This window comes from Cygnus atratus, chromosome 6, assembly GCF_013377495.2.
Source record: "Cygnus atratus isolate AKBS03 ecotype Queensland, Australia chromosome 6, CAtr_DNAZoo_HiC_assembly, whole genome shotgun sequence".
Classification (NCBI taxonomy): Eukaryota; Metazoa; Chordata; class Aves; order Anseriformes; family Anatidae; genus Cygnus; species Cygnus atratus.
This window is the reverse complement of record NC_066367.1, coordinates 24,651,303-24,664,011: the sequence shown is the minus strand read 5'-3', so window position 1 is coordinate 24,664,011 and position 12,709 is coordinate 24,651,303. Positions and strand designations below refer to the sequence as shown.

General features: G+C 44.7%; 1 protein-coding gene across 1 annotated transcript in view; it reads left to right on the top strand.

The window, feature by feature from the left end:
• KALRN (kalirin RhoGEF kinase) overlaps positions 1-12,709 on the top strand; it is a 497,270-nt gene that overhangs the window by 122,365 nt on the left and 362,196 nt on the right. The gene's annotated exons all lie outside the window — the stretch shown is intronic.

Genomic DNA, 12,709 nt, shown 5'->3' with positions numbered 1-12,709 from the left:
TGAATATGTTTATTATTACCTCATAAAGCCAAGCAGCATTTTAGAGTGGAATAAGTGCATGTCTTTGATGGATTGCTTTCCCCCATTGGAATGAAATCCCAGTGAAAACAATAACACGGCTAAGGAGTCCTTTGGGAAGCAGAGGATGACGCGGCTGGAAAGCCTTCTGCTGTTTCACACTGGTCTGTAAATAAGCTTACATCTCTCTTCTGACTCTTCGTGTCTCTATCCATCTGGGAAGAGATTTATTTTTAGGACACTACCTATATTTATATTACTGTCTCTGGAACTAGAAGTAGTTGCACTTTGGGATTTATCTTTGAAACTGCTGACATAAATTAGAGTTGTCCTGTCCCTTTTTAGAGCTACTTGGGCGTGAAAGTCCCAGTGCGTTTCACACCTCGAGCTGCTGACAGAGCGGAGCAGAGCAGAGCACTGCGTGCGGCAGGCAGGCGTGGGGCGTGCTGGGGGCGATGTGCAGCCAGGAGCACGGGAGGGTGGGTCCTGCTCAGCAGGTGCAGAGCCCATGGTGGCCTCATTTGCTCCTCCACCTGCGTGTCTCACTCCTGGTGAGGTTCTTCTCTTCATCTCCTGTTGGCGTTAAGCCTGGTGGGAGTGCTACTCTCTCTCTCTGCTGCTAAGAATGAGGCAGGGACACAAATCGCTTGGAAATTTTAGTTTAACTTCGTTGATTTTAATGAACACTGGCTCTTCACCCCCCATTATATCTTCAAAACATTTTGAGATCTTCAAATGAAAAGTGCTGAGAAGGTGAATAGTATTTTCTACATGCACTACAGTGATCCTGTTTTTCTGCTCAGTGATTTGAACGGTTGGTTCTGTACCATTTGGTAGAAGAGCATCAAAATCTCTTCCTGTCTTTATGGAAATATAGGTAATTTCAGTTAAAGTAAAAACAAACAAACAAAAAACACAAAACACAAATAACCTTCACTATTAGCCATCAAAGGTGAGTAAACCAAATAAATATTACATGAGCTACTTGTGTTTAAGCGTTACAACCCCTGCAAGATCAGCTTCACTGTAAGGCTTGGCCTGTCTCTCTGTCTGTTGAAATTTTTATGGAACTGTAGCAATGCTCTGAGCAAGGATTACATGGGAGAAGCAGCTTAAATTACCTGGAGATTTAAAGATTAAATAAAAAAAAATAGATAAGACAAGGGAAAGCCAAACCCACTGCAGGAAGACTTAGGGGCAAGAAGGGGAGAACCTTTAAAAAGAGAGAAAATTTAATTAAAAATTGGGTTTGGCAACAGCAACTGAATCTGATTTACAGTCTGAAGATCCAGGACACTCCTGTATCACCCCTGGATCACTTGCCTGTTTGAAAGAGGGTCTCTGTTCTCTAGATGGTTTACTATCACTAAGAACACAGCTAACATTCATTAAGCAACAGTAATGAAAATGCTAAAAACAAACAAACAACAAAAAGAAAAAGCCAGCTTAGGGCAGCAGGGTGCCATGCCCCAGAGTTTGATGAAGGTCACCTTTGGTTGTGAAGCTTTCACTTCTTGTTGCATGCTTATATAAGGCCACTTTTTTGTTCATCCCCTCTGAGATGCCCATCTCCTCCAAGACAATCTCTGTACTGTAGAAGCTTGAGATGAAAATCAAAGTCCAGTCCTCCATCTGTCCCTTGGGGACCAAGTTGATCCGTGGTATATTTATTGTTTGCACCTTCGTTATGTTAAAACTGGGTAAGTGGTCGCACTGCTGGAGATCAAAGTAGTTTGAAAGTGCTGTCTTTTGAGGTGTTGAGCATCCTTATGTCCATTAAAGTCAATGGGAGTTGATAGCACTTAGCACCTCACAGGAGGCATTTAACGTTCTGGAGGGTTTGAGTTGAACATTACAGAGCCCCTGGGGAAGGTAATCTGTCATGATTTATTTGTCTTTGAATCTCCTAAGTCCCCTGTGGTGCTATATAAATAACATGCTTCTGGAAACACCAGACGCAGCCTTGTATAGTTGACCCACTTACCTTAAACATCTTACATCTTTTTGCTGCTGTTTGACTGTAGGGTGCAAGGTTTGAGCTCTCAGTGCGCTGGGCAGGGGGTGCTGGTGGGGATCTGGGGTGCCCGACCGAGGAACCTGCAGGTGCCTTGCTCGTCCTTAAAAGTTTAGCTGCAAACTAGTTTATCAAAGAGGTAACCTGCAAATGTTGAAGAACAAAGAATTTAAGGACAGTGTTTCAAACTGCTCAAAGACTGAGCGGTGAGGGAGGCTCGTTGCTTTTCCCCTGTCCTCACCAACAGACTGCTGCTTTGGGCAGCTGGTGCAGGAGGTGCTCTGCTGCCAGTGTCGTGACATCAGGGCAAGCTCTCCTCCTCTGCCACTGAACATTTGTGTCTCTCACGTGCTCCCACCCGGGGACACGGCCGCTTGACGGGGTGGTGGAAAAGAGCAGTGCTGCAGCTCATCTGGCTCTCCCCTTGGTGTCCTGTCTCCAACCTGCCATCACCACTGGCAGGGACATGGGCTTTCCCCTGGAGGTCTGCATCCCACGAGGTGATCCAGATGAGCTGCAGCACTGCTCTTTTCCACCACCCCGTCAAGCGGCCGTGTCCCCGGGTGGGAGCACGTGAGAGTCACTGTCGAGACTTGGAAGAGAGAATAAAAAAAAAAAGATAAAAAAAAAAAGATAAAAGCTGACATCTGTTAGGTGTCAGCTGCCCTCCTTATCCCTGCTGCTCAGTTCTTCCACTGTGCTGCCACACAGCTCTGAATTACAGATTTACTGCAGAGAGTGAAGGCTCCCCCTTTTAACCCAGTCCGACTGAGGCAGGTTTAGAGGGCTAATCTTTAAGCTAGCTCCTTCAGATAGAAAGGTCAAATACTCCTTTGTTTGTCCCAACGGGGTCCTCAGCAAGGGCAGAAGCACTGGGAGCAGCGCTGCTGGTGCGTACAGCACCAGGAGCTGCGCTTGAGGCGGTGATGCAGGATGCTGGCTCCTGTACAAACTGGGGTGCATCTCTGTGAAATGATGCCTGATATGGCTTCATATTTTCAGGGAATGACAAAGAGTTTATAAGGACTTCAGAGGAGGGGAGGGGGATTCCAGGCTCGACTCTGCAGCTGGAGGTGGCTGTATGCCCTCTGTTAAGCGTGGAGGTCACGACGCAGGCTGGGCACCACTGGCACTGTGCTGTCCCTGTGAGCCCCCTTTAGAGCAAACTCAGCTCAGGACAGGGTTTGTTTTCTCCCTGTCCTGTGCTGCAGCACAGCAGCAAACGTGGCTGGTCAGGACGGAGTTCTGCACTAGTTTTGCATATTTTGCATTCCCCAGTTTGAATCAATGTGTTCCTTGGTTATTTAAGATTTTTGCTTTTATTCTCTGCTGCCATTTTCTCAAGGGGTGCATGGAGACTAAACAGAAGCACCTTTTATTTATAACCATACCTTTGTAGTGATAGTGGGAGCACTGTAAACACTTTTATACACAACCTGTGAGAAGGTCGCTCCATACTACAGCGCTTTCTGATCAATGGCTGTCACGGTCAGCTATTACTCTGCAGAAAATCCCCAGCCTACTTGTTATGTTAGGAAATATTTCAGGCATGCAATCCTGCAAGTCCTGCAGATCAGGTGTGTGCAGTCCCCCGGCAGCAAAAGCTCCTAGTCTAACTCAGAAAAACTTAGAGAGGTTAATCTCTTTTTCATTTTTTCACAGCTTTTTTTTTTTTTTCTTCTTTATTACATGTCCATCACCAATTAAAAAAGGAGAAGCTAAAATCCAAAGTTCACTTCTGTGGTCACATAATTTTTTTTGTCTCATGTGAAAGATTTTGCTGCTAAATGCGTTATCGGCTGCACGAGATGGAGCTGACAGGCTCTGGGCTGGGAGCTTTACTGCTAAATCCCACCGACGAGGTTGTTGATGACTTTGACAGATAGCATGGCTTTTATGTTGTGCCTCAGCTTCACGTCCAGATTTTCTTAACCTCATAATATCAAGATCTTGTCATGAGGAGATGCCCTGACAAGCTGAAATATTATTGCAGTGAGCGCATGCCACACACACAGCTGCTTATCAAACCTAAATGCTTTCAGCTTTCCCTGTAATCGTGTGATGGGACCGGCAGGCCCACGAGCCACGCAGAAAGGGTCGGGGCTTGCTTGGGGCCTGCTGCTGAGCCAGCCTCTTGCTGAGGTTTTTCAGAGGCTTTTTTCTAGCATTGCTCTGTGAGGGAAATCAGGACGGCACAGAGGCTGGGATGCATCACAGGGTGAGGTGAGACCCAACCTGCAAGTGGGGAAAAGGGGCCTGGGGGCAAACATCTGTGGGATGCGTGCCCTCCTCACAGTGCCAGTGAGCCCTGCATAGCAGGAGCTCCTCATTCTCTCTTACACCAAGGCCCAGGATCATCCACAGATTTTGGAGATGTTGCTCTCCTGAGAGCCTGGCAGCCATGCCCTGCACAACCCTTCCTCTCCCCACATGGCCATTTCAGCTCCACAGCTGCTGTCTCCTGGGACAGGATCTGGCTCTGAGCATCCTGCAAATGCCCTCTGCCCTGCTGCAGCACATCCCCTGACATAAATGGGGATAGTGGACTCCCAACAAGTTGTCTGAATGCTGCGCCTTGGAACAAAAAGAGAATGAGACAAAGGGAGTAGCTGAGGGCCTGGTCTGTGAAAATATACGAGAGGTGTCATGATGTCTGCCTAAGCTACTCTTGCACAAAATACCTCGAGGTTCATCCTTGCGTGTCGTGCAGGTTCATTGTAAAGGTACTTCGCAAGCAGCTCACAGCCTTCTCCAATCATCACCTTGTGCTGGATTTTACAGAAGAGTAAAAAGGCTGTTTTTTCTCCTTTTTCTGTAAAGGGGATTCTAATCTGCAAAGTGCTGAGTTTTATTTAGGTCTCACTTGTGCCAGTGAATATATTACAGAGTCTTGGTGATGCCACTGGTTTGTATGCACTGGATGCTGTAATGTAGAAAAGCACATAGCATTATCCAGTGGGCAGAATGGTGCTTCAGAGTACAAAAGGATCACATGCAGGGCTTTATCTCCCTAGCCAAATGTGGTGCAGCACTGCACAGCCAGGTAGCAGCTTGCTGGGGACTTTCCTTCCTCGCCTCTCTTTAAAGCATCAGCCCCTCATGCTGCCGAGCCAGATGGCAGACTCGGTGGCTCCGCAGCCTTGCTCTCTGGTGAAGCTGCTTTCCATACAATGTGATCTGCTTCGTACCATGGGCCAGATCCTCAGCTGGGATAAATCAGAACCTGGGTCTCACTGAAGCTATGTGAAATTACAGCTGCTGACTCCAGCTGCTGAGGATCCAGCCGGTACCAAACAAAGAGCCCAATGAAAATCTTAGCTCATGGAGATGGCTGCCAAAAATTCAGATAAACAGTTGTGGATCCAAGAGCAAATCCAGGCTGTGATTTCATTGCTCACCATTGTACCATTGTACCAGCAGTTTAAAACCTGGCATTGTGATAAATGCAGTAAAAGTGCTGGCTACACCTGCACAAATCTCCTCCCAAACTGAGGGCTTTGCAAGCCTGAGCAGATGTACCTGAAGTCAAAATTTGCTGCCTACCACTGGCTTCCTTAGAAAGGCACCAGCTGGCAAAAAGCAAAGGCTTTTTGTCTGGTTGGATCTTGGTGAGCAAAACTTTACCACTGTGCTGTAGGTGGGCAGCCAGTTACGGCATGTATGGCGTTGTCGAACTGGTGAAGCGCTCAGTCAAGGTAGAAGTCTGCTGATCGATTTGGCAGGAGGAACGTGACCATTTCTCACGTTGTGCCACTCCGATGTAACATCCACAAGCCCTCCAACAGCAGCAGGAGAAGCTCAGTGGTACATCTCCATGAAGGTTGGGAAGATGCTCACCGAGTCATGAACAAAGGGCTCCAGTTGATTTCAGGATGGCTCCGGTCCCAAAGCATCCAGGGTTTCTGGCAGCAGGATTCTTCCAGCATCACACTTCATATATATACATAAATATATACATTGGATCTCACTTAGTCATGAGTGTTTTTCTTTTACAGGAAGGAGGAGATGCACAGAAAGGAAATGTAACGGCTGCATATAGAAAAAAGTTACTTTCTTTGGCTTTAAGAGTTGAGTTCCTACTAACCTCAGGAATATTCCTTTTCCCACTGGGAGAGTCAAGTTTTGTCTGGGTATCATGTCATCTGTCCACATTTATTTTGGATCCAGAAGAAATTATTAAAAGTGATTGAAAAATCAGGCTTTGAGACAGTTGGTATAGAAGTGTGAGACCTGTCTATCGCCTTCCATCAAGGAAGTCTTGGCACCACGCTCTCCATCTGACAGTTCCCCTCATCCTGTCTCTCTAAAACAAAATCTGGCTGCTCTGGTAGGGGAGCACAACCTAGCTGGTACCAACAGACACGCTGGGCTCAGCATGGGACCTGCTGGCAAGCACTGCATTAGCAGATTAGCCCCTTTCAAAGGGGAGACCAGAGGCTACCACTGTGCCCTGAAAAATATCGGTCTCTGGGATATGGCCCACAGAAAACCTTTTTGTACGTTTTGTAGACTACATGCTGTCTGTTCTCCATTGTTGCCTTTTTTTTTTCTTTTTCTTTTTCTTTTTTTTTTTTTCCTTTTGCACCAGTGACACTTTCTTGGTTAACATCCTACCCCATCAAGGTGTCTGGCTTTAGTCCTTCAGCTATTTGTTTTCCAGCATTATCCACTCTCTCTCCTATTCTCAGAAGAGAGTGACCTATATTCTTGTTTCTTCATGTCTCTGCATCTAGTCTTCCCCTGTGTTATTATTAGCAAGCTGAAGCATCACTCACTAATCTAGGAAAACAGCCTTGTCCCAGAGAGGCACAGCCATATGCCTCAGTGCCTGCTCGAGTTTAGACCTAAATCCATGTTTTTCTCCTGCTGTCCCCTGCCGAGAGCGAGCTGTTTCCAAACTAGAACTCACATCGTGAACCTGAGGCATCCAACGGCTGCTGCAGGATCAGTATGCAGTGTTGGTTTGGCATCCCCAAGCTGTGATTAGGTGGAGACTGGGCTCTGGGGCTGTCACCTACTCCACTAAACACCTCGTGGGCAGCTGAGTGGCCGGAAGATGGGAGCAGCAAATTTGGGCTCAGTGCTGATGCTCAGCCTTTCGATAGCCAGATGTCATGGGCAGATGTCAGCAAAGCCATGTGTACAATAAGGAACATTAGCTCACATTTGTTATTTTTTGCCCTTCCTGATAAGCGTCCATACTGCCTTCTCCATTTGCTGTCATGCTGTAGAGATCGCACTTGCCTGCTGAAAAACAAGTCAATGAGATTGGCTTATTCATCCTGGCTCTGTCTTTGGCATCACCACCCTGCAGGAAGAGAAAATAGGGCTGTCCACCCTGACATTCCTCCTGTAAATCTCTGTCACTCTTTATTCAAGTTACTCAAGTAACTTTTGCTGGTGTTAAGGCCAGGCTTAGAGAGCCGATCTTCCCTGCTCTCTGTCCTGAGCCTGAACTCTCCCAATCTCTCTTATGCTCCCCCTAGGGAGTTAAAGGGATTTCACCACACAGGTTCTTCAGGTTATCACTCCTGCCTTGCTGATCATCCCGAGCCCTTTAAAACACTGTCTGATTTTAATTGTTCTTATCCCCCCTTTTTTTTTTTCCTTTCACTTGACATACTCTGGTGTTGCTTAGCATTTCATTAATTTTTCATTTTCTGCCCCCGGGAAATTTCTCTCCATTTCTGGCATGTTTCCCTCATCCTCCCCACAGAACACTGAGTCAAAGAAATCATTTAGTTTCCTAGCAATATCCGCCTCATCTGTCATCAAGAGATAAAATTACTAAAACAATGAACAAAAGGTTAAAAAAAAAAGCTGGATGTCTCCTACTGCCAGATTGTAGGTCCCTGCAGTCAAATACTGGTCGTGCATGTGTTTTCCCCGTATGCCTTCACATTCACCTCCTGCCCGCTCCCTCCCCTGGGCTGAGACAGCTTGGTTTGATCTGATCCACCCTTCTGTCTGAAGAACTGGGTGGAAATGTCTCCTGAAAACGTCATTTTTGTTGATGGGGCAGCTGGAAGCTTTTGTGGGGGATGTCTCTCTGTTGACTGTCATTAACAGGAAGATTAAGGTGGTTTGTAGCACTAGAAATGTTATTGGGATGCATGTGAGTGGGAATGGGCAAGCGCCCGTGCCTTCTCAAGCATGCTGGTTGATGCCCAAAATATTGGGCAGGCAAAGCCAAAAGTAAGGAGGTACAAGAGGTGGGACTGCTTACTGGAAAAAGAGGAAATTCTTGCTCCTCTGCTCTTTGTTTGTTGCTCACACTGTAAGTGAAGATGGTTATCTTGACCAGAGATTATACACAGCACAGTTAGTAGTGCTGAAGACAAGGATTCCCAAGCGGACATACGTACTGTCTGTGGGTACATGGACTCCTTTGGGTGGTGGTGGCCTACTCTGGCGTGGTGTACATGGTGAATGACTGATGCTCCCTCTGCTTTGGATCTGGAGAGAGCAGCTGATAAACTGGCAGGTTTTTCAGAAACCAATATTATGTCATAAGTTAGTAAATTTGAACAAAAAGTTGTCTGAGTTATCTAAAATTTCTAGTAAGGAGATTTTGTGATTATACAATAAAGCTTCTGACAAAGCCAGACTGTGCAGGTCAGTGGAGGTGTCTCAGGGCCTGTTAGCAAATCGTAAATAATATCAAAATAATATCATATAAGTAATATAAGATAAATAATATCAAAAAGTAAAATGGAGGAAAAAAATTCTTGTCAGTTTTAAAACTTCTGCTGTTGGCTACTGGTAATTTTGGAGGTTATTTCAAAGGTGGACTGCAAAAAGTGTAGAAGTGTGTGCTGGCTTCATGATGGACAGGTACCAGCCAAAGCCACCCAGTCACCCCTAGAAAATGGAGAAAATGTATTTTTCAGGCCTTGACAACAAACTCTTTGTGTTTCTTGCTCAAGCTGCAGTTTAGTATTTTACACTCTTTGCAAATCTCCTCTGCGCTCCTCTGCATTGGGATTTTCTGTATCAATATATGACAAGGGACTTTTCCTGAGGAAAGGCCATGATCATATTCTTATATTCCATTGCCTTCTGTATTGTTTATGCACAGGCTTAAATAACCTCTCTGAGCAGAGAAGCATTACTGAATCATGACCTTTATTTGCAAGTAGGTACATACTGATAACCATCAGGTTTATACCGTGAAGTCAGAAGAAAGACTTGTGTCCAGTCATTGATTGTCCAGAAAGCATGTGTGTGGTCTGTCCTTTACCATATTCATTCTGAATTTGCCAAAACAATCAGTCCTTTTTAAAATACATATTTTCCTAAACTGCTATGGGAGCACCTAGACCACTTTCTATTCCATAACCCAGGTTAGCAATACACTGTAAGTTTGCTTTTCTCATTTTAGTTTGATGACCTGCGAAGAACAAAAATTGAGCGAGGTATTCCAGTTTATTTCCCATGTGCATTTTAATTCTGCATCTAATGCAGGTTACTCCATCAGTTTATATTTTTCCTAAATCAGGAGTTCCTATTTAATTTTTCCAGGTATTTCAGCTGTTTCAAATTTGCTATTTTTGATGCCCACTAAAGTATCAAGATGACAGTTGGTCAACACTTGGAAGTCCAGTTTTACAGAAAATTTGACATTACTGAATTTGTCTTTCAAAATTAGAATACAAATGTTCTTGTTAAAATTTCCCTTTGGAATAGAATTTGCAAAGCTAGAGGAGAAATGCCACTCCTTCCACCACATGTAAACCTGGCAGAGGGCTGAAAAGAGCTGTGGGAACTGGATCCCACCTATTGGCAGCACAGAAGGAACTCCCCTACTTTCTAAAAGACAAAGCAAGCAGAGAAGAGTTGTACGGGAGACCTGAATTTTAAATCCATCTCTGGCGTGTGCCCATTCTTGCTATTGCGTTGTTGCACTGAGCTGCAGAACAGGAGGACTGAGCAGAGCACCAACAGGCACTACAAGCACCTTGCTGGAGGACCTATCCAGACAGCAGAGGTCCTGGGGTACAAGGGTTTGTCGTTTATTTTCTTTTCTGTCTCACTCTCTTTCTCTTGTTTTAAATGGACAACTCCAGTGAACTGCTGTATTGTGCATCACTAGAAGAGAAAGTATGACTCCTTTTACATTTGTATTCAAAGGAATTGGGATTCTACGATGACATCTCTGGTAGTCCCTAATGAGCAGGTTTATGACACGCACGAGCATATGTATTTTCTAGTTTAAAATTCCCACATCATGCAGGAGCACCACATGACTTCACACTGTACATGTCATTAGTGCCTTGCATGTTAACAACCCTAACTGTTTTCAGTGATCTGTCGTGAGCTGTTATCCAAGGACACCAGCTCTTAACAGGAGAAGTTGCACTAATTGCCCAGTTTTCACAGATTAGCTAAAACCATTTGTTAACATAACTGTTGGCCTTTTGAAGTTTGTGTGCATGTGTATAATCTTTGTTAATGGCATATAGATCATTACTAAAGCATTCAGCTGTGCTCAAATCCTCTAACAGGGACTATAGACCTTAATGGTTACTACAACTGTGTTAGTTCTTGGGAATAGATAGCCAGATCATAACTTGACTCTGATCGCACTGTTATGCTCAGAAGCTCCTATAAAAAAAAAAAAAAAAAAAAAAAAAAAAGACCTCGCAGTCTAGCATATGTGTGAGTCCTTGTTTATCTTTGAATTATTTAGGATCCTGTTTCTGGGATCGCATTATACAAACACACTTCAGCCATAAATTCTGCAGATTTGTAGAAATGGTTACAAAAACCAATGGTCTGAAGTGGTGAAAGTCCTTACAAATCAGCTCATCCCTTTAAATGTTGTCTCAGTTATTTGCAGCTGGTGAAAGCTAGCTATAAAAATTCTTTTCTTAATGAAAGGAAAATCAGTAGTAATTAATTCTAGCATCTGTATAGCAACCCAGAAAAACAGCCATCATCAATCTAATGTGACTTACAAATTTCTGGTTACTCACAGCTTTTTGCCATTTTCTTCTCAGAGATATGGGATGCAGAAATCCAAGATAACTTGCTGCTGATCTGACTCTGCAAAATGCATATTTTCAGTTCCAGGATGAGAACCATGATGAAAAAGCTATTTCAGCATGGCTCTGAGCCTCTACTTCTGGCATTGGCTGGCTGTGGTGGCCTCACTAAATTGCTGTAATTGTTGGGTGCTATCGGACATGTGTGTTTGTTTTCACTTAGGTCATCTGCAAGGCTCAGACCATTGCTGTTAGCTTTCAGATGTTTTTTTTTGAGGGCGGAATGAGGGACAGATTTTTTTTTTGAGGGTGCTTTAGAGACTCGCATAGGACATGTTGATCCCTCTGCAGGGCATACGCTCTTATCAAACAGCTTCTGAGGTCTGGCAGTAATTAAACAACCCTCTGCATGTTCATGTCACTTCTTTGAACATACTGCTGCAGGTTTTGGGTAGGTAGGGTCCAAAAACAGATGAAAAGGTTTGTGAGGTGCAGTGATGAAGTGTGAGTGTTTGTCCTTCAATTACAGGCAGGATTTCTGCATAGGAAGATCGTAGAGATGATCCAGGATGGTGGAGCCATTAACAGATAACAGTGTACTGGCCAGCTCTCCTATTTCTTGAGTAAAGCTAATAGGGGATTTTCTAATCTGCAGCTCCACATGCCATGATGTTACTGTGGACCTGTTGGCATGAAGATCTCATGAGAGCATTGAGCGGCAAAAGGGAATTTGGTCCAGAAGAGCAGGAAAAACAGCTTAGGTGACAGCACACGTCTCTCTTGCTGAGCAGCTCCTCTCTGCTGCCTCGTTCAGTGCTTTCCTACCCCATGGTAATATTGCCCTACCATATTGAACCTGACCGTGAGGCCCACACAGCCAGCCTTGTAATGGTGATTTCCCTGTCCATGGCATCATTCCTCTGTGCTGCTCTGTGGAGACAAATAGCAAAGCAGACAGGAGATGCCTGGACCCAGGGCGATGTGCTGGCCAGCTGCAAGCCTGCCTCAAACTGCTTGCCTGGAGCCCTAGGATGGCAGAGACTGGGATGGAGCACACAGGGAAGGAGCCTGACAGGCAGGCATGTGGTACAGGCACAGATCTGCAAACCCAAGGGCTGCAGGCAGGAAATGAGCCAAGGTTGGGGGAACTCTTCTGTTTTTAAAGTAATAGGGAAAAAATGTTCTTTTTTTTTTGGCACAAATTTGGGTTAAACTCAGTTTGTATCAACCTTTGTTAAAAGAGCACTTGTGACTCCCTGGTATTTCTTGTGTATAATCTTTTTCATTTAAAAAAAAAAAAAATGATTCCAAGAATGTGAGATCTTGCAGTGCTTCTGTTTTGATTTATGGCTTCTAATGGTGAGGAAGCAATACTGTGTGAACAACTTATTCAGAGATCTGGAAAGTCAGTGAGGGGGTACAGAATGAGAAGCCACTGAAGAAATTTTGTTGAAGATGCACTTAAAGTGATTCCTGTTTCCCAGTACAGTACTGGGATAAAGCGGGCAGCACTGATGTGGCTGAGCAGGTCCCAGATGTATATTCAACAGTTCAGAAAGAGGAGGCAGAAATGGAGAGCAGAAACATCATTAAATGTAAGGCTACGGGGGCTGATTGAGGCTTGTTTTATTTTGTTTGTTTGTTTGTTGTTGTTGGTGTTGGTTTTTTTTTTTTTTTGGTAATGCTGTGCTTC